Source organism: Elephantulus edwardii, unplaced genomic scaffold (assembly GCF_000299155.1).
Source record: "Elephantulus edwardii isolate Elephantulus edwardi_28Jun2011 unplaced genomic scaffold, EleEdw1.0 scaffold00082, whole genome shotgun sequence".
In the NCBI taxonomy this organism is placed as follows: domain Eukaryota; kingdom Metazoa; phylum Chordata; class Mammalia; order Macroscelidea; family Macroscelididae; genus Elephantulus; species Elephantulus edwardii.
Genome location: NW_006399832.1, coordinates 13,450,800 through 13,469,865, shown reverse-complemented (window position 1 = coordinate 13,469,865; position 19,066 = coordinate 13,450,800). Strand labels below are relative to the sequence as shown.

Here is a 19,066-nt window from a genome sequence, read left to right as displayed (position 1 = left end):
GTGAGTTTTCAGAGGCTGTAAATCTCATGGGAGGAGACGTTCCATTTTTCTCCCATAGAGCATTTGGTGACTTTATACATCCCACCTTTGAGTTGGCAGCACCACTCTTTACCAAGTGGGCTACAGAGATCATGATGATGGTGCCGGGTAAGGCATGGTTCACATCTGTTGTTCATAAAGTTAATATGAGTCCTATTCAACTTGATGACACCTAATGACCATAACAAGGAAAGAACAATGTTCATTTTTATCATCCCAAACTGAAATAAGGATGATAGAAGGAGAGTCAATGCCTTTGAGCTGTGGTGTTGGAGAAGTGTATTGAGTATACCATGGACTGTTAGGACAAACAGGTTTGTCCTAGAGAGAGTGAAGCCGGGTTGCTCTTTGGAAGCAAGGATTCTGAAGCTTCATCTGACATTCTTAGGACATGTTGCAATGAGGAACCAGTCCTTGGAGAGGGACAGCATGCTTGGGAGGAGGAAAGGACAGAGCAGGAGAGGAAGACCCTCGATGAGGAGGAATGATGGACTGAGGTAAAAATGATAGATGTATTTGAGACATTGAGATTGGCACAGAATAGAACAGGATTTACAACTTTTATACAGAGGGTTGCTGTGAGTCTGGCGACTTGATGACACATAACAACAACAACAGCAAACTAAAAGAGTAATAAAACTCTGTTTCTTTCATCCTAGGTGATATTTGTGATCCCAATCCATGTGAAAATGGAGGTATCTGTTTGTCAGGATTGGCTGATGATTCCTTTTCCTGTGAGTGTCCAGATGGCTTCACAGATCCCAACTGTTCTAGTGTTGTGGAGGTTGGTAAGTGCAAGATTTAATATTTCACTTGTTCCCATTCTTGTTTTCATTAATGAGTAATACATTTCCTTGTGATAATCTGTAAAAGTTTACAGTTCTAATAAGTTTACTTTGGTTTACAGCAGCATAAACCCCAAAACAAACAAATGAAACTCCACTACTCTTGAGTTATTTCTGATTTTGAAAATGACCCAAGCTATATAAATCCTAACTGGAGGAGTCTGCCTTTCTCCCACAGCACTGACTGGTTGATTTGAAATGCTGACCTTTAGGTTAGCATCCCAACACTTAATCTACTAAACTACCATGTCTTGCTCTAATTGGAATTTAGGAGTATTGCTCAGAAACTCGCTGGGGTCAAATTGGAGCAGACTCATCAATGACCCTCTATTGAATTTCCTCAGGCTTTAAATCATAAGGAGCAAATTATCCCTTTTTCTCTTGTGGAGCCTCTGGTAGATTTGATCTGTGAGAAAGGCATGTTCTTGAGTAAGCAGTACAACTTCTTTCAGACTACACCACTAGATTTTATATTTTACTAACTGTACTTTAAACTGTTCCATAGTTTCTGCTATTAACATTAAACTTTAAGATACTATAGGACTCTCACAGCCTGAGGCATTGCATATCGTACTACTAAACCAAGTGACATTGGTTTGAATTCACTAGTCATTCTGTGGGAGAAAGGGTGGCAACATCCTCTCATAAAGATTCACATCCTTGGAAACCTGATGGAAGATTAGAAATGCCTCAATGTCAATAGATTTAGTTTGAGTTTTAAAAATGAATGATTGAATAAAAAACATTCAATTGTCATTATTAAAAACAAAGCAAAACAAGACATGAAAGAAAAAAACATATTAAGTTCATTGGAAAAGATACTATAAATAATACTCATATGCAATAGATTGTTTTTATCTCTAATATTAATGTGTTGTTCCTGTTGTGGACCATTGAGTCAGACCTGACCCAAAGCTAACCCTCTTGTATGTTTTCAGAGGCATGGGAAAAATTGCCCCTCCTTCTCCTACACAGCAGCTAGTGGATTCAAACTGTTTGCATTTGGGATTGGAGAACACTTTCTTAGACCACAACAGCTCTTTCAATATTAATATATATATATATATATTATTCTTACTTAAAAATAAACATCATATCTGTAACTGTGAATGGAAATGGGATTTTTTTTAATAACTGCTAATATCTATTAATATGTTGTACATATTCTAATCATTACTTTTCAGATAACATAAGTGTATGAAAGAAGAAATTATTCCAACAGCAATGATCTTTAAAGTCTTCCTTAAAACTTTGCTTTACAAATATTAATTATAGTTGATGATCATATTGAAAATGTTTCTTTAACTATGTTCATTGAGGATAACTCCTATAATTCCTAAATAAGGAAATACTACGTTGCAAAGAATCAGCACTATGTAAAACATACAGACTCATCTCTCTTATTATAAGTAATTCTATAGTTGATTAGGAAGAAAAAAAAATGCCACATCCATTCTAAGAGAAGAACATATATATGTTCAATAGATTAAAGTTCTGTCAACCGTAATTTTGCTGTTGTTGCTTTGTGCCACTGAGTCACCTGCAACCCATAGTGACCCTATGTACAACAGCCCTTAACGCTGCTCTATCTAATGCCATCTGTTTCTGACACACCTATCACCATTACCCCAGTCTTGAATCAATCCATCTCATCAAGGGTCTTCCTCTCTTACCCGGTCCCTCCACCTTCCCAAGCATGTCATCCCTCTCCAAGGACTGGTCCCTCCTTGCAATATGCCCAAAGTATGTCAGATGAAGCTTCACAAATTGAATGAAGTAAATAAAAATGTTGAGGGCTTTGAAAAACTGATATGAAGAAGTAAATAGTGTAGAGTTTAATTTCTGTAACTCATACCTACATGCCTAAATAAATACCTAATACATACCACTATTTATTAAAATAGTTAAATGATTCTTATGTAGGACTACATTTATGGGATTTAAGTGTGCTATATTTTATAATGTTTTCTTCTATTTTTATATTACATTGTTGTTGTTGTTGTTATGTGCCGTCGAGTCACCTGCGACTCATAGCAACCCTATGTACAATAGCCCTAAACTCCGCTCTGTCCTGTGCCAATCGCAGTGTCTCTGACGCTCCTATCCCAATTATCCCAGTCACTGAATCAATCCACCTCATACAGGGCCTTCCTCTCCTGTGCTGTCCCTCTACCCTCCCAATCATGATGTCCTTCTCCAAGGACCGGTCTCTCCTCACAACATTTTTGTGAAGATGCAAAAACCGCGCAACATTCATTTGGCAGGCTGCTCAGAGAGGGGGTACAGGCATCCGACTAGCTGAAGCTGGGCAGCTTAGAGGCCAGTCTAAGACCCCCGCAGACCCCACCCATCCTCCCAGGTAATCGAAGACGCAAAAACCGTGTGACATTTGTTCTGGCCCGAGGGCCGCAGGCCCTCGGGCCAAGAAAAGCCCATCTACACACCAGTTCTACAGGATGCATCACCTTTGCTCGGAAAACATTACGACTAAACTTCAGAGACATTGATCCCAACATAAGGAACTACCATCAGCTGATGTGTTTGGAATCACAGAAGCCATGGAAGCTTCATATATAAGTTATTAGATGGAGGGCTGGTCAAAGGGAGATAGATGTGAAGGGAGAGGGTAGAAGTAGATGGGTATCCTGGTGGATGGTGGAGCAGGGAAAGGTGAAGCAGGGAAATAAGTGGGTAAAGACGCGTGTGAGAAAGGCAGGGACAACACTGACACTAAAGTTAACTCCGCAATAAGGGATATACCTTTAACTTGCTGGTCTGTCTGATACTTCTCTAAATCTGAACATTCACATTAAGACAGACTAGGAAGAAGGATTGGCCATCCACTTCTGAAATAGCAGGCCTCTGAAAACCCTATGTACAATAAAAAATGTATTACATTATATTATTAAAATGCATTTGCAGTCCATTATATTACTACTAGAAAAAAACTTGTTCATCTCATTCATTTCTAAGACAATTGTCTTTTTTATAATTTTTAACATGAAATTTTGGGGAAGCTTATACTATACCTTCCAGCAAGGCTGTTGTAACCCAGTAGGCTGGGCTCTGTGAGTAGCAATGTGACATCAGGATTGGAGGAAGACTACTCACTAACCTGCCTTATGAAGATGACACACATTGCTTGTCGAAATTTAGGAGATTCTGAGGCATTTTGCTACACAATTTTAGAGACTGCAGCCTTCAATATGGATTGAAGCTCAACATCAAGAAAGCAAAGATTCCCACCACTAGGCCAAATGGCAGATTGATGATAGATGGTGAATGGATTGAGATTAATAACCATTACAGTTTGTTTGACTCCACAGTCTTGGTACCAGCAGCCAAGAAATCAAAAGACAAAGCACACTGGGAAAGTCTGTTGCCAGGGACTGTTCCAAAGTACTGAAGAGCAATGATGTCAATCTGAAGACTAAGGTTCATGTGATCCAGGTCATTGTAGTTGTTGCTTATTGTTAAGTGCCATGGAGTTGTAGATGACTCATAGTGACCCTATGAACAAAAAACATGAAAACTTGTGTAACTGTCATCATTTCTCCATGTTCTTACAGTTTCTGGAGGCAAGCTATTTTGGAAATGAATGCAACCCTGCATCCAAGCTTGTTTTAATTGGGGAGCTCCACAAAACACTGTCCACCATGGGCAACCATTATTTCATTTAACACATCAGTGTCACAGTGTTTTGCATCACAGCAACCATGCGTTAACCTCTGTAGAGCAAATGGACAGACCAGTGCTATACCACTTAGAAGAATGTTTGACCAAAAACAATTAAAACCAGACCTGAGGGCCACAGATTAAAATCACTTACCTTTGGCTTGTTAGCTTAACTTTCTATCCACTAGTCCAACAGAGCTCTCTCATTGTTGTTGTTGTTATTAAGTGCTGTCAAGTTGTAGATAACTCATAGAGACACCCTGTATGAAAAACCTGAACACTTGTAGAATTTTCATGATTTCTCTATGTTCATAGAGCTCCTGGAAGCAAGCTGTTTCAGAAGTGGTTGCCACTCCTGCCTCCAAGCTTGTTTTAATTGGGAAGCTCCACCAAACACTGTCCACCAGATCAGTCTTTGTAATTACATGCTAAGCATCAGAAAGCTGGACAATGACTAGGGATAATAGAAGGAGAAATGATGCCTTTGAGCTGTGGTGCTGGAGCAGAGTATTGAATATACCGTGGATTTCTATGAGAACAAACAGGTTCATCCTGGAGAGTGTGAAGCCAGGCTGCTCCTTGGAGGCAAGGATTCTGAATCTCTTTCTGAGATACTTTGGGCATGTTGAAAGGAGGAACCAATCCTTGGAGAGAGATACCAGGCTTGGGAGGGTGGAGGGATAATGCAAAAGAGGAAGACCCTGGATGAGATGGACTGATTCAGTGACTGGGTTAATGGGGGAAGGTATGTCAGAGACAATGAATGAGGTTGGCTCATGAGAGAGCAGGGTTCAGAGCTGTTGTACATAGGATTTCTATGTACAACAACTCAATGGCATATCACAACAGCAACAACAGTTACATATGTAAAGTGATTAAAAGTTTAATACAGGAAATATATCTTCAGGAAAGTATATCTTTGAAGAAAATGATAGCTCTAGTAGCCTAGTGGTAAGGAGATGCATTGCCAGCTGGGAAGCATGCTGTTAGAATCCGCCAGGTGCTTCACGGGAGAAATTGGGCAATCTTCTTCTCTGTAATTTACTGCCTATGAAAACCCACTGAACAGGCAACTATGATTCAGTTCTGACTCCTTGATACTTAACAACTACTGAAACTACAATTTGGTAACACCTTACATTTTTTAGTGTGCGATGTCATCTTGTCATCACTGAGAAAGAGTCGTAACTGTAATTAAAGAGACAGATCCATCTGAGTAATGAAGAATTAAGTATCTCCACAGGCATTTTAGGTTAATAATCACATGGTTTTTTCTAACTGCCATTTATTATATAATTTTATTTCTCTCCATTCATTCATACTCTCCAAAGCATTCCAGTATAACTTAAAAGTTAGATAGGAAGAATACAGTAAACAATTTGCACAGCACTAGGGAAGCCGGTTGAAATTGCTTGGCATATTTTTGAAGTAGATTTTTTAGGGAGCTCTGGTGGCATAGTGGTTAAGCTGCTCACTTAAAGGCTTTGCTAATGGTTTGAGTCCACCAATCCCTTTGTAGGAGAAAGGTAGGCAATCTCTATCTGTACAACTTGCAGTTTCTAAAAACCACCTAGTGTGTCTGTTATGAGTTTATACTAACTTGACGGCAACAACAGATAGTCTTCAACATTCGTTATGCCATTGGAAAAAATCAACACTGTGGGCAGCAACACTTTAAGCACCTTGTTATCTTCCATTTATTTCAAGGGAACATTGGGGATTAAATCATTTTAGAGTTAATACTATTCCCAGTTTCGTTTTCATTTTTGCATATCACAAAACTGCCTATCATGAGAGATGGGATTGTTATACCATACCACCCACCTGATGCTATGTGCCTTATCCTATATTTTATTGAATCTTGTTGTTTTTGTTGTTATGTGCTACAGAGTTCCCTGAAAATCATAGCTACCTTTTCTAAATGATTTTTGGGAGTTTCAGAAATAAATATGTTCCATTTGTATTGGCTTTATTACTGAGCAAAGCGTGAGAGTTAAACAAATTCTAATGCCATGTTTTGATTATTTTAGTACCATTAAAATAATAGAAAATCAATGACCCAAGACTTTAAATGCCTGCTCAAATAAAACTTTCCTAATAATTGATACGTTTGAGTTGTGGTGCTGGTCAAGTGTATGGAATAGCCATGAACTGCCAAAAGAATGAACAGTTATGCTTTGGGGAAAGTGCAACCAGAATTCCCCTTGAAGGTAAAGATGGAAAAGCTTCACCTTCATGCTTAGAGTATGTTGCTAGGAGAAGTTATTCCTTGAAAGATGAAATCATGCTTGGAAAAGTTGAGGGTTAGAGAAAGAAAGGAAGACCCTTACCAAGATGTATAAAACAATGGCTGTAGTGATGGAATCAAGTGTGTCAGAGTTGATGAGGGTGACTGACACAGGATGGGGCAGTGTAGAGGTCTGTTGTTCATTGGCTTGCTATAGGTTGTATGCGACTAGACAGCGCCTGACAAAAATAATTTGAGAACTAAGATGTGTCTGATTTAGGCCATGGTCTTTCAGATTACTTGCTATGTGACTGAGAGCTGGACAATGAATAAGGATGACAGAAAAGAATTGATACCCTTGATCTGCAGTTTTGGAGAAGAGTGCTGAACATCCATCCCAGGAATGGCCAAGAGAATGAAAAGATATGTCTTGGAGAGGGTGCAGCCAGAGTGCTCTTTGGAGACGGGAATGATGATGCTTTGTTTCATATACTTTGGGCATGTTGTTAGGAGGGGCTATATACCTTGGAGAATTATATGATGCTGGAAAGGGTGGAGGGTCAGCGAAGGAGAGGAAGACCCTCAAAGTAGAAGAATTGATACTGCTGCAATATGTTCTTGTGTATCAGAGAGTGTTAGAATGGTGCAGGATAGAAAAGGGTTCAAATCTTTTGTTCATAGGGTCTTTATGAGTTGTACTCAATAGACCTAAAAAGAAAAACAAATAGGTTTTTTGTTGTTGTTGTTTTTTCTTAAGGGTGAGAAAACACAATCACGAAATCATTATTGTCTAGTCAGACCCTCTGTTAAACTCAAAGACTAAGTTACATGAGAAGGCAGTGCCTGTCTTTCTCCCTTTGACCTAGTGATGGATTTGAACTGCCAAAAAGATGTATCTTTTGGGTTAACATTGCAACCCCATATGGAGCATATCATCAGAATCCTTCAGATGCATTTTTAAGTTAGATATTTTTTAAGCAGGTACTTCATTTTATTTGCCACTATAGTGTCTTTTCCTCATTCCTGTATGTTCATGTATATACTAAAAGTATCATTAATGTTTTTATACCACTACTTACTGGCAGTTGCCTTTATAATCTAACATACTTTTTTTGCTTTTGGATTTATTATATTCCCTATTTTTAAAAGTAGTTATTGGTATAAAATATTTGAAACATTATAACATTAAACTCATCTTTTTTTTAAGAAAAACAAACTACTTTGGTAAGTGACTACTGTATTTTTTTAAAAGATAAACTTTTAATGCTAGTGATCTGCACATATGTAGAAACCATAATGTGCACTGGAATTTTACACCAACAAGTGGTATGTAGTTTAAGGTAATAGAATACATTTCAAATTAATATAGTGATTTGAACTGGAATCATAGTTGTGTTTAATAATTCTGCAACTGAAAGCAGAAGAAGGCGATATATTTTCCTATAACCTCCTGAACCATATACATTTTATAATAATATGAGCTTCTAGTGCTCTTTATTTTTAATTTCCCAGTGAAAGAATTCCACAATGATCTTGAAAGGAAACAAAGTTTCTTACCACTGGATCAATAGGCAACATCATGAAACATGGAGAAAAAAATGGAAACTGTCAACAATTTAGATCCACAGTCAACACCCTTGGTACCAGCACTCAGGAAATCAGGAGACATATTGCACTGGAAAAGTCTGTAGCTAGGAACCTCTCTAAATTATTAAAGAGTAACAATGTCAGTTTGAAGAATAAAGTGTGTCTGATTCAGGCCATGGTCTTGTTGAGCACTTGCTCTGAGCTGGATGGTTAATTAAGGATGACAGAATTAGAGCTGATTTCTTTGAGCTGTGGTGTTGGAGAATACTGAACATTCCACAGACAGCCAAAAGAACAAACAAGTATATTTTGGAAAAAGTTCAGCCAGATTCCTCTCATGTTATTTACTGCTAAATAAATAAGTAGATAATAAATAAATAGATAATAAAGCTTTGCCTCACATACTTCAGGCATGTTGCTAAGAGAGGCCATTCCTTGGAGAGGGTCATGATGATCAGAAGAGCAGGTCAGCAAAGGAGAGGAAGACCCTTGACCAGGTGGATTGACACAGTGATGGCCACAATGAGCTCTAATATGTCAGGAAGTGTGAGGATGGCAAAGGATAGGAGAAACTTCAGGTCTTTTGTTAATAGGTATACTATGAGTCGTATTGTACTCTAAGGGACCTAACAACAGCACTAATGAAAGAAAATTATAGTTATCCATATTTGCTTAGAAAAAGTTGTGTATGATTCCAATTTCAAACATTATTTGCACTCTATGCTGCAATCGAACATGTACACTTGGAAGGAGAATTTAAAATACATGCAATATATTAGCAATAAAACCTCCTTCGTGATTTTAAAACGAGGCCTCATTTCTTTTTGGTAGCCTTGCTATACTTCTTAATGGCACTTATTTTATATAGCTCCTCATTCAATTTTTTACTTTCTTATTTTCCTCCCAAAGCATCTCATATCATATAACACAAAATATTTTATCACATCTGCAATCAATCTCGTATCACTTCCATTCGTATATTACGTGTGGATGCTTGGAGGAAATTGACCTGCTCAGGTTTGTGCTCTCCTTCAATAGAGAACCTTGTTTTTAAGTGGGCTTTCTGGTATCTTCCTTCCCCCATAATGTGTCATTTCTCTTTCCTTTCATGTGTATTAACACCTCTAGTCTCTTCCTAGCCCCTCACAAGTATTAGGACTAACTGTCCGAACCCTTGTGAAACAGTACTGACACGTCCATGGAAAGACAAAGTCTCCACTTCACACCATCACATTTGAAATACTCCATGTTTTTAGAGATATGCATGAGACATTGTATCTCACTCCAGGGGACTTTTAGGGATAACCCTCCTGGCTATCTCTAAATTTATTTTTCTGTTACCACTCATGTTGCTGTATAGGGCAGTGAAATTTAGAGTAGAATATTCACACACTTATTTCCTGAAGAAATTTTCGTCAACCAGAGAATATTTTGTAGATCATGTATATTAGAAATCAATGTTACATGTGATTCTCCATAAACACTAAGACTAAACAATTAGTAACAAATATAAACTTTTCTAATTCAACTAACTAGTATATTCCTTAAGGAAGGGGATTAAGTAAATGATCAGCAAGCTTGTTCACAATTGAAAAAATTCAGTTTTCTGTCTAGTTAGAAAAGAAAATGAGTACATGAATATAATATGAATGAATATGTGAATACATGGGTATTATGATAGAAAAAGGAAACTCACGGCTTAGCCAACCCTAAAGTATGTGGTCCAAATTCACTAGCTCTTCCATGGGAGAAAGATGTACAATTTCTCTCATGTGATTTACTGCTTTTGAATACTCATTTGAAAGTCAGTTAGGAGTTGTTTCTGTCATGATGATACATAACAACAACAACAACATAATAAAAATAATATGTTATTGTTATGTGCCATTGAGTCGCCATCAACTTACAGCAACCAGCTCTGAACCCTGCTCTATCCTGAGCCAGTCTCAATGTGCCCAACACACCTACCTCCATTGCCCCATACTGTATTAATACATCTCATATGGGGCCTCTCTTTCCTGTACTACCCCTCTACCATTCTAAGCATTGTGTTCTCCTCCGAGGACCATTCCCTCCTGGCCATATCCCCTAAGTATGTGAAACAGAGCTTCAAGGTCCTAGCCTCCAAGGAGAAACTTGGTTTCGCTCTCCTCAAGACTATTTGTTTTCTTGGCAGTTCATGGTATGTTCAAGAATCTTTTCCAGCACCACACCTCAAAGGCAGTGATTCTTCTGTCAGTCATTCTTCAGCTCTCTGATGCATAGCAAGTAATTGCAAAGACCATTGCCTAGATCAGGTGCACCTTAGTTTCCAGACTGACATCATTGCTTCTCAGTGCTTTCAAGAGGTCCCTGATAGGAGATTTTTTCAGTGCACTTAGTCTTTTGATTTTCTGACTGCTAGTGTCAAAGGTGTTGTTTGTGGAGCTAAACAACCTGTAACTGTTAACAACCTCAATCTTTTCTCCATCTATCATGGTGTTGCCAATTGGCTCAGTGGTGAGAATCTTTGTCTTCTTTTTTATTTTCTTAGAATTTAAACAAAAATGGATTTATCTTTAATATCTACCTTTTTTCCTTGAGATTTTATTTGTAAGTTTATTGGATTTTCATTCATTCATTGTTGCACATTTTCCTCCCTGCTCCCCCAGTTCCCTTTTTTGTTCAGAAGAAAAATTCTTTCATTGTTATACAGTCCCCACCACCCCCCTGCAACCTCCCAGACCACTTTATTATGCCACTCTTATTCTGGACTCTTGTCATACCAATAATACCTAATCATATATTCCTTTTATACAGTTCTCTCTCTCATCTGTTTCAATGTAATTTACATTATTTACCCTTCTTTTCTTAGTTTTCCTCCAACTGCTGTGACAGCCAGTTCTGGTTTATAATAGTGGCACTATGCAGTATTTGTTTTTTTGTGACTGAGCTATTTCACTCAGCTAATGTCCTCTATGGTCACCCATTTTGTATAATCTTTCATGACTTCTTTGTTATTCAGTGTTGCGTACTATTCCATGGTGAGAATATACCACAACTTCTCTATCCATTCATTTATTGATGGGCATTTGGGTTATTTCCTATTCTTTGCTGTTGTGGATAAACATGTCTTCTTGATGTTGAGCTTTAATCCATATTGAAGACTCTAGGCCTTGACCTTTTGCAGCAAGAGCTTTAGATCCTCCTCAGTTTCAGCAAGCAAGGTTATGTCATCTGTATAACATAGATTGTTTGTACACGTCTTCCTCCAACCCTAATGCCACAAACCTCCTAACAAAACTCAGCCTTCTGAATGATCTATTTTGCATATAGATTGAAAATATAGAGAGACCAGTCTCATCCTTGACACATTCCTTTTCTGATAGTGAACCACGCAATGTTTACTTGCTCTATTCTGAGGACTTCTTCCTGGTTTGAGTATAGATTTTGCATGAACACAATCAAGTGTTCTGGGATTCCTATCTTCCTCAAGGATAGCCACAGTTGTGACCCAGACACTCAAATGCCTATGCATAATCAGTGAAATACAGGTAGACATTCTCTAGTACTCACTTTTTTCTGCCAAGATCCATCTGACTTTGTCAATAATGTCTTTAGTGGCATGACCTTTTCTAAAGCCAGTTTGTATGTCTGGTAGTTTATTGTCAATGTATTGTTCCAATAGTTTTGGATTATCTTCAGCAGAATTTTACTTGCATGTGATATTAGTGATATTCTTTGATAATTTCCACACTCTGTCTGATCACCTTTTTTCTCAAATGGGTGTATATATGGCTTTCTTCTAGTCAGTTGTCCAGGTATTTGTCCAATATATTTCTTGGCACAAGCTGTGAGCAAATCCAGGGCAAAGAGGTATAAAGATTCATAAAACATATGTAAAAAAGTATGTTTTTAATATTTATTATTTAGTATTTTTACGTGTTCCATTATGAGTAATTTAGTTTATAACATTAATTAACATTTATGAAAGTCAATACTAAATATTTGTAATAAACCGAATGCTATGTGAGAGGTGAGGTACATTTGCTAACCCCTCCCTCCTGCGTCAAGGGGAAGGTTTTCAATAGAAAGAGTTTGGCTTCATTTGCATTGAATTGTCTTTGTGAACTACATCTTGATAATTTTCAATAAAGATACAGGGAAGCTGCAATGAGGATCTTCAGTCGAGAACTGCTGGCTCCCTGTTTTTCGTGCTCTCTGCTCTATCTCATTCCTGGCTCTCTGCCTCATTATTAATAATTATAAAAATACTTTATCCTTGGTCTGTAACAAACATTGATTCATGAAATTAGTTATTTGCAATGACAATTAGCTTCTGGAGTTCTGGTGGCCTACACTGCAAGTTAAAGTCAAAGAGTTTAAATCCACCAGCTGCTCTGAGGGAGAAAGATGGGCAATCTTCTCATTTATTGCCTCTGAAAACTCACTGAAGGGTCAGTGATAGTCAGTTCAAACTCGACAGTACATAGATACAACAACCTCTTACTGTATATTGCCTTTCCTTTTACCAATTTAACCTGTCAATATACTACTCCAACCAAATACTTTACCAATTTAACCTGTCAATATACTACTCCAACCAAATACTATTACTTCCAATTTATGATATATCAGAGTAGACCTATCTTTCCAACCATCTTATAGATTTGGACTGCTAAACTTTCAGTTAATAGCTGGACTGTTCACCAATTGCACCTCACTAGTACCCTATACTTAATGTGGGGGAGGTGAGAAATAATTCCAAAATAAGTTGAATTTATCAGGAGGAAAGCAGAAACAGAATTAATAATGTTTAAAAAATTTGGGAGATTAGAAAAATAGTGGAGGGGGGTAAGTATGATGAAACCTATGAACTTAATGATGAAGATCACTGTGGCCAGAGATTGGGGGAAGGAACGAGTGACTAGCAGTGAGGTTGAGTATGATACTCTTCTATGATATCTTAGACTATAACCACAGCACAATGAAGAGGATTTATACTTTCTAAATATTACCATTGCTATGATAATAAACTATATTTTAAAGTAAAACAGATGGACAATATCAACACCACTGCAGCAGATCACCATAGGCATGATCTTGGCCTGGGAGAGAACAGCAACAGGGGCTAGAGATAATAAAATAATGTTTCTAGAGTATTGTTGTTGTTGTTGTTGTTGTTGTTGTTATGTGCCGTCGAGTTGCTTGCAACTCATAGCGACCCTATGTACAACAGCCCTAAACTCCTCTTTGTCCTGTGCCAATCGCACTGTCTCTGACACTCCCATTCCAATTATCCCAATCACTGAATCAATCCACCTCATAGAGGGCCTTCCTCTCCTGCGCTGTCCCTCCACCCTCCCAAGCATGATGTCCCTCTCCAAGGACCGGTTTCTCCTCACAACATGTCCAGAGTATGTTAGATGGAGCCTCAGAATCCTTGCCTCCAAGGAGCCACCCGGTTTAACCCTTTCCAGGACAAATCTGTTTGTTTTCCTAGCAGTCCATGGTATTCTCAATACTCTTCTCCAGCACCACAGCTCAAAGGAATAATTATTGGTGTTTTTTCCCAAAATCTGAAGTAAAACGAGTTTTGAAGAAAAGGAGGGAAAAAGAACACCCTTATCAATTTCAGACCTTAGAAACTGGGTATAATGTAAACTTATATTGTAAACTGAGTATACCTCATTATGGGAGGCCAGAAATAAGTATATCAATTCACATACTTAATTAGGAAATTCTATTTACCCATAACTAAGATTTGAAGTATCTAGATTTGAGAAATTTCATGTGGAAGCTTAGATTTGAAAGCCACAATAATGCTAATGATTAAGTCCTGAGAGAAGATAAGTGTTCCGTTATACTGCTTTTCCTTTTACTATATTTTTATTTATCATCAAGTCTTAACTGACTCATGGCTAACGGACCAGTGGGTTTTCAGAAGCAGGAAATTACACAGAAGATTGTCCATATTTCTCCTCTGAGGCAGCTGGTGAAGTCGAACTATGTGCCTTTTGGATGGCCCTATAACTCATTACCACTAAGGCAACAAAGACGTAATGCTTATGTTTACCTCAGAGCATAAAAACTGTACTGCAAATTGAAAACAATCATTTCTGAAAAGAATAGAGAACCTAGTATGGAATCCAAAGATTTGGACATTTTGAAAATATTCATTAATGGTGAATAGAAATGAAAGTAGCTTTAGCATTGCGTAGCACCCGTATCTTCTGTGGCAGGTTTTGAGCTAGGTAGGAAATTGGTGACAATGCTCCATTCAGATGTGACACCAAACTACATCCCTTTGAAGGGGTGTTGATAACCACCTCAGAGTGGGGAACTACTATCTGTTTCCTTCTTGAATCAAAATTCTACCCCCTGTACAAGTACATTGCCCTCATATCTGTAGGCCAAACTGAACTAAACATGTCTGAAGCACTGATGAGAACTGATAGAAGAAGGCTGACAATTTAAAGAATTGCTAGAGAAACTTCATAAAGTAATCTGAAAAGTTGTGATCCAGAAGATAGAAGAAAAATTAGCAATGTTGCACTCTCAAAGGTAAAGATAAAATATGCTTCAAGAACTGAATGATAAACATATCAAATACTGTAGAGAATTTTTTGATAAATGTAGATAGTTGTAGAGGGGCTTCAGGCCTTTTATTCCTAGGGTCACTATGAGTTTTGCTCAACTCGAAGGCAATCAACAACAATAGGATTACATGTTATTTATGGATGACATTGCCAAAATCAGGTTTTCTAGAGGTGTGATGGAAGACCTACACTTTTTGTGGATAAATTAATGAAAAAATAAAAAGGGGAAAATAACATTTCTCTTATGCATTGCTGTATTCACTAATTTATTTCTCTATCAGGTGTTCAGTGTGCTCCAGTTTCTTCATGGTGCTGTGGATATAGCCATTTTTTATAAAAAGGTTCCTTCCTTCATATATCTTTCATTCAAATGAGAAAGCTAGGAAGTAAACAACCACATTTATCATGGTCAGTTCTATAAAGAAAAAGAAAGAAAAAATTGAGGTAAAATAATAAGAGGTATATTTTTAGATAGAATCATTGGGAAAGAGTGGAAGGTTGTTTAAACAGGGAATGTAACGTCATTGTTCAGAGAGAGAGAGGGAGAGGATGAGTGCTGAAGGGCAGTTTGGATCAAGGGAGACTTTCTGATTGAGATGGAAGATTCCATTCACAATGTCAGTATGACTCAGAAGTATTATGCAAAAATGTAAGCTTGTGGTTTATTATAAGTTATTTTGATGACTCAGAAATTTTAGTACTTCTTAGCTTAACATTTAGCCTATTAAAACCATCAGTCTGAAAACAAAAGATATAAACATAATTTTCTTGCAATAGAAAAGCAAATAATATTTTTAGAAAAAAAAGAATTCAAAATACTTGCATTATTGAGTAGTTCAGTATTTTAAAAAAATTAGGGATAAAAAATGAGAGCATCATTTAATTTCTAATTCTCTGTTTTCCCATGGTAGCCTTAGCTCCTGACTAAGCTTTCTTATTTAGAAATTATGAATGTATTGGAAGCAGGAGTGGCATCCACTTCCTAAAACAACATGCGTGCCTCCGGAAACTCTATAAACTTTGATAAATGTCCATAGTTGTAGAGGGGCTACAGGCCTTTTGTTCATAGGTTATCTGAGTCGTGCTCGACTCAAAGCAATCAAAACAACATTATATTCATACTGATATGCTACTATTCTGTCTATAGTATCCTATACAAATCTATTTCTCTTTGAGAATTGATTTTATTTTTCTTTCATGATTATTATATAGTTTTACACACACACACACAATTTGTATATATTATGTTTTACACTTTTCTTCTTTCACATTGTGTTTCATACAATCATTGCCATGTCTTCTTGATAGGTCCCCACTAGATCTTTCCATTTCCTTTACCCCCACTCCACTCACCAAATTATGTGATCCCATGATTTTCTCCTGTCCATTTTTACCTCTCTGTTCCCACTCCTTTCCCTCTTGAACTTCCATTCACATTTTAAGTTATCCTTTTACTTTTATCATGATGGTATTATGCAGTGTCTGTTGTTATGAAACGAGCTATCTCACTCTGTATAATACTCTCCAATCTTTCCCAAATTATGTAGTATTTTTCAAAATTGTTTCTCCTCAGTGCTGCATAGTATTCCATCGTGTGAATGTACCAGTTTCTCAACCCATTCTCTTATAGTTGAACATTTGGGCTGTTTCATGTTCTGAACATAGGTATATCTTCATTTGTGTCTCAATTCTAATTTTCTTAGTGTATATTCCTAGCAGTGGAATACCTAGGTCATAAAGAATTTCCTCTATTTGGCTTTCTGAGGAAACACCAAACTGCCTTCTAGAGTGGTTTTACCATTTTCTGGTCCCACCAATAATGCTATGCGAGTTTTTAATCTCTCCATATTCTACTCAACAGTTATTGCTTTCTGTCTTGTTAAACTTTGCCACTGCTACTGGGGTGAGATGGTATCTCATTGTGTTTTGGTTTGTCTCTCTTCATGCTGGTGATGTTTAGCATTTCTTCATGTGTCTCTTGACCCCCCCAAATGTCTTCCTCTGTGGAAAGTCTTTCCTTGCCTTTTGTCCATTTGTAATTAGGTTATAAGTCTTTTTCTTCTGGAGGCCCTGTAGTATTTTTTATGTTTGTTTAAGGTCCACTTTGAGTTGATTTTTCTGTGTGATGTGAAATGTGGATCTTGCTTCAGTTTTCTGGAGGTAGCAGCTCAGTTTCACAAGCACCATTTGTTGAAGAGGCTGTCTTTCCCCATCTGATAGGTTTTGTATTTTTTTGCCGAATATCAGTGGACCCTTGATAGATGGGTTTCTGTCTGGGCTCTTGATTCCGTTCATCTATGTGCCTATCCTGTACCAGTGCCATACTATTTTTGTTATTACAGCTAGGTTTTGAGAACAGAGAGTACTCTACCTTTTACTTCACTTTTGATTCTCAGAAATGCTTGGCTTATTCAGGGTCTCTTTCCTACCCAAATAAACTTGCCAATTACCTTTTATATATCTTTGAAAAAAGAATTTTATCTCTTTCTATAATGATTTTTCCCCCCAGGAAATGCATCACTCTAAATCTGACTGCTATTCTGTCCTGCTAATATAACTTTAATAAGATAAAGGGGTTAAACTTATCCCAGAATCATAATGATTTCCATACAAGGAAAAAATATTAGAAGTTCCACTGCATGTTTGTTTTTTATGATTAGCCATACATTTTCATTGTCCCTAGATCACTTATCTGATTATATTTCAGATATTTATCAGCTTCAGATAACTGATATTGCTGAAGAAACTTCTGGTTAGTGATCATTAACAAGATTTAGAGTAGAACTCTTAGGTGTTGTGACCCTATTTATGCACGTTCAATGTTGGTTAAAAAATGATGGATTTGGTATATTTAAATTAAATTATCCATGGAGGCTGACACTGAGGATATAATTGCTATTCTCAGATGGATCTTGACCAAAGGACGAGAATAACGGAGTAGTATCGATCTATCTTTAATGAGTATGCAAAGCCATTCAACTGTGTGAATCACAGCCAATTGTGGGCAACTTTGAGAAGAATTGGACTCCCAAAACACTTAATTGTGCTTGTGTGAAACTTATACTTGGGCCAAGAAGCCGTCCTCAGAATAGAACAAGGAAATGCTGCAAGATTAAAAACTAGGAAAGGAGTGTCTCAGAAAAACAACCTGTCACCATACTTTTTAAAATCTATATGCAGAACAGATCATTCAGGAAGCTGAAATTTATGAGAAGTAATGTGGCATCAAGATTGGAGGAAGAATTATTAACAACCTGCATAATGCAGATGACACAACTCTACAAATGAATGATAAAGAGGAGAACCTGAAGCTTAAGGTCAGAGAAGGTAGTCTTCAATATGGATTGAAGTTCAACATCAACAAGAGAAAGATTCTTAGCACAGGGCCAACTGGCAGCTCCATGATAGATGGAGAAGAGATTGAGATTGTTAACAGTTACAGCTTGCTTAGCTCCACAGTAAACACACTTGGCACCATCAGTCAGAAAATTAAAAGACAAATTGCACTGGGAGAATCTGCTGTCAGGGACCTCTCCTATGAACTTTGAAGCAGCAATGTCAGTCTAGAGACTAAGGTGCACCTGATCCAGGTCATGGTCTTTGCAATTACTTGCTATGCTTCAGAGAGCTGGAGAACGACTAAGGATGATAGAACAAGGATCAATGCCTTTGAGTTGTGGTGCAGGAGAAGAGACTTGACTCTACTATGGGTCACCAAGAGACAGGTCTGTCTTGGAGAGGGTGAAACAAATTTCTCTTTAGAGTCTAGGATTTTGAAGTTTTGTCTCACATATTTTGGGCATGTGGTTGGGAGGGAATGATCCATGGAGAATGACATCATGCTTGGAAGGGTAGAGGGACCACACAAGAGAAGAAGACCCCAGATGAGGTGGATTGATACAGTAACTGGGGTAATAAGGTTAAGTGGGCCAGAGTTAATGAGACTGGCTCAGGACAGGGCAGGTTTAAGAGCTGTTGTTTGTGGGGTCACTTGATGATACATACCACCACCACCAACAACAACAACAATATATTTACATAAACAATTGAAATGTATAATTAAGATATTTGAGTTACTATTCAAGAAAAATAATTATATTTATATTTGTTTATTA

General features: G+C 37.5%; 1 protein-coding gene across 2 annotated transcripts in view; it reads left to right on the top strand.

The window, feature by feature from the left end:
• The first annotated feature begins 702 nt into the window (after window positions 1–702).
• EDIL3 (EGF-like repeats and discoidin I-like domains 3) overlaps window positions 703–19,066 on the top strand; it is a 595,610-nt gene continuing 577,246 nt past the window's right edge. For both annotated transcript variants that reach the window (XM_006889875.1, XM_006889874.1), the window contains exon 1: window positions 703–827. The gene's annotated coding sequence lies outside the window, so the exon portion shown is untranslated. The remainder of the gene's footprint in view (window positions 828–19,066) is intronic.